General features: G+C 53.6%; 1 pseudogene; it reads right to left on the bottom strand.

The window, feature by feature from the left end:
• Positions 1 to 3,653: 3,653 nt before the first annotated feature.
• Positions 3,654 to 3,680, bottom strand: part of LOC147688914 (28S ribosomal RNA) — a pseudogene marked incomplete at both ends in the record, with an annotated part of 768 nt that continues 741 nt past the window's right edge.

Here is a 3,680-nt window from a genome sequence, read left to right as displayed (position 1 = left end):
AACGACAACCACCTCAACACTGCTTTCTCAATGTCGAGAAGACTCACAATCGTCCCTTTCGTAAACTCAGAACGCACTCGATACAATTCTTCAGGAGCTTTACCCACTTCATCAATCCATTGTTCATGGAGGAACACACACATCATTTCAAAAACGTACCGTTGCTTTGGCGCTTTCCATTGCCGGAAAACATCCATGATACCCTCAAGATCATACTGGGAGGTATATGTAACCCATCTACGTGCCATATGATCCAAAACTACACGCTCATCTGTGTCAGGCAATTGACTACGCGATTGTCTACTCTCACTCACAGGAGACATACCCAATTGTCCCAACAAAGGAGTCCAGAAAAAGCAGCAGTCATTCGCTGTCTAGTAGAAGGAGAAGATGGAAGAATAAGAGAAGAATCCAAAGTTGGAACAGAAGAAGCATTGAGGACAGACGTAGGAGTAGCAGGCAAAGGAGAAGGCGAAGTTGGCGGCCCCTGAGGAGGCTGCGCCAAAGGAACAGTAGCCAACTGAAGAGGAGCTGGCTGTGGAGGAATCGCAGGTGGCACAAGAACTGGATGTTGCACAACCACAACTGGTGGCGGTGGTGCCGTAGCACTCTGTGCATAAGGTGGTGGCGAACTCAATAGATGCGACATTAAAGGATCTTTCGTAAGATCTGTCTTGTCTTTCTGCTCTTTAGGCGGCAAAACTGGGTAGCATCTATCTACCGCTAACTTCTTCGCTCTAAGCATCTGTTCGCTCTCTTGCTCTTCCTCATTATCCCTAAACGCAAAAGCAGCTTGTACCATTGACATACCTCGCTCTCGTTTATTCTTATTCGCTAATTTAATTTCTTTCTGTTTGGCTTCTTTGCGCCATATGCGGAAAGAGTCAAACATTGCCGGCCGGGCTTTCTTCTTTAACAATTTCGCTTCGAGATTATCTAAAATCACGACTTCAAAACTACCGTAACGGGATCACTGTAGGACACCATCTTTCCTCGTATACTTTACCCAGACCTCATTGTAGCTAATAGGACCCACACCATGTTTCACATATAATTCATATGTAGAAGTTCCAATTGGAGGAACCGGACACGAATCCTCTAACCGGGAATCCTTAGAACAACCAAACAATTTTCCAAGTCTGCTAAGACCAGGCATCTTGCTCACTAGTCTAGCTTCAAACTAAAAGGGAAATCTCAAAACGATAGCCTCGCGAATACACGAGTCCCTTTGCTTTGGGGCCTGCAGGTACCAAATCAAAGCGATCCACTAAAGGATTCCAAAACAAACTAAGGACTAGGAGACGCTCCACTCATACTTAACTGAAATGTCGATGGCGTCACCAGAAGACCGGTCAATCGTCTCGCTCTACAAACGTCTAAGGCTCCAAAACAGGGCGACAGTCAGGGCAGCAGTCCTTCGTAGCCGTCAGAAGGCGGGGAACCTCGCAGCAAAGACTTTCGGACCACGCCGACATACAGGGTCGATGAAGTGGTAGGCCTTCCTCCATAATTTTCACACGAAGCTCCTCACGATCTTCGGGCTTGGACCGGTACCGCTGAAGTCGCCCCACGTTGGGCGCCAACTGAAGTACCGGGTTTTAGAACCCAGCGGCGTCAGGGAGAACGCCCGATGCCTTCGAGTTCCCCTGTCTTGGCAAACAGAGGCACGGAATACTTCTTGATGACGTCAAAGACCAAAGTTTATTGGCTGCAACCAGGAACGGAGATCTACGAAGCACACACGAGTGGTTCGCTAGAGACTGCACAATTTCGATGAGCGGAGCATGGTCTTTTATGCCAAAAATCAAGCCTCAGGCAACATTCCAAATTAACATTGGGTTCATACAAATGGACCAATGACAGTGTAACATTTCGAAAGTAGCGTATGACGACAATCCCACTTTTGGTTGTCCAGCCCACCAGAATTGACCAAGCAAATTCCAGATTTCCTGTTCGATCAGGCCAGACAAACCCATCATAAAACCCTCAACCCAAATCAGTGATTATATCGTAAAGGAAGGAACAGAAACAGATTGGAAGCAAGATAGAAAGGTGGGAGCAGTGTACCATAAACTCGGACCTGCCCTACTCTTTGATCTTTATCAGACCAGCTGCTCAACAAGGAACTGGCTCAGCGAGGTCGGCCTCGGGCAAGGAGTCAGTTCGGCCAGGTCATTCAGAAGTCAGCTAAAGCTATGTGTCTCAAGGACTCGTTCGGCCGCAGTCTTCGGCCTATGTGAGGGCAACCATACAAAATGGCTGCCGTACACAAAATGGAACCGGAAGGTTTGAACTAAATCCTTAAATACAGAGTGTTCTCATTGATCGATTCATGCGAAAACACTCGGACACACTACACTCGTCATTTGCGGTCTGCTGACACCAAAATCGTCTATTTCCGACGACCTTTATTGAACGGGTTCAGAATCATTGAACCTCACTCACAAACCACGGAACTACAGAGGTCCGGGCCCGGTCCCAGCTTCCAAACCCTAGCCAGGCCAGGGAGAACCTCCCCGGGCTCCGGTGGACACCCGTCCCCAGCTCCCAGACCTTCGGCTGCTTTACAGGACAGGGGGCTCCTGCACCATGGGACTCTAGGACAGAGCTCGAGGCCCGGGTCCGGTCCCAGCTTCCAAAAACTAGCCAGGCCGTGGAGAGCCTCCCTTGGCCCCGATGAACACCCGGACCCTTGACTGGCCTACAGGACAGTGGGCTCCCGCAACCAGGGGCCCACCGGACGGAGATCAAGGCCCGGGCCCAGCTTCCGAAACCTATCCAGGCCAGGGAGAGCCTCACATGGCCCTGATGAATGCCCGGACCCTCATCTGGCTTGCAAGAAAGGGGGCTCCCGCACCCTGGGGCCCGTCAGATGGAGTTCAAGCCCGAGGCCCGGCCCAGCTTCCAAAACCTAGCCAGGCCGGGAAGAGAGCCTCCCCGGGCCCCGGTGGACCCCCTGTCACCAGCACCCAGTCCAACCGCTGGAACCAAGGAGGGTTAAGCCCAGGCCACGTCCTCTCCCGGACAGTCAGCCCGGGGACCCCATTTTTCTCGTCCTGCAGTCGCCCGGCCAGCAGGGCCATCTGGTTGCACAGCCAGGTGACCAGATGGCCCACCATGACCCAACGCTCAGATGGCCTGGGAGGGTGCCGTACCCAGTCGCCCTTGCAGTCTAGCAGGTGCGGCCGGGTGCGCCGGGGCAGCCGCTCGGAAGGCTCATTCCCCGGGCTGCTGCTCGCCTCCCTGCCCGACTTGGGCAGGAGCAGCGGGAAGGGGAGGCCCGGCTGGCCCATGTTATCTGGTCACCCTGCTGACCCGCAAGGGATGGTGGCCCCGTCCCAGCACCCCGGTGGGGCAGGGATGGGAGGGGAAGGCCCCCGTGCCATATGGCATGTGGTAGAGGTGGCATCCCGCAGGCCCACGTTACCCTCTCCACATCCTTCCCGCCGGCCCAGCGGGAGAGGGACCCATCTCTGGGTGTGGTGGAAGAGGGCATCCGTGGGCGCCCATGCACGGAGAGGCAAAAGCTTGGCTCAAAGGATCACTTTTAATAGATCACAGTGAGCTAGCGCTCCGGTCCCCAAGCGAGAGGCTCTACACACCAGCCCCCGAGAGGGGCCGGCTGTCCCAGGCCAATCGATGCTCCACGGCACTGCGGTATTGTTATGGTTTAGGGTGGA

This window comes from Lissotriton vulgaris, chromosome 10 (genome assembly GCF_964263255.1).
Source record: "Lissotriton vulgaris chromosome 10, aLisVul1.2, whole genome shotgun sequence".
Taxonomy (NCBI): Eukaryota; Metazoa; Chordata; class Amphibia; order Caudata; family Salamandridae; genus Lissotriton; species Lissotriton vulgaris.
The sequence above is the reverse complement of the archived record's forward strand: the minus strand, read 5'-3'. Positions and strand labels throughout refer to the sequence as shown.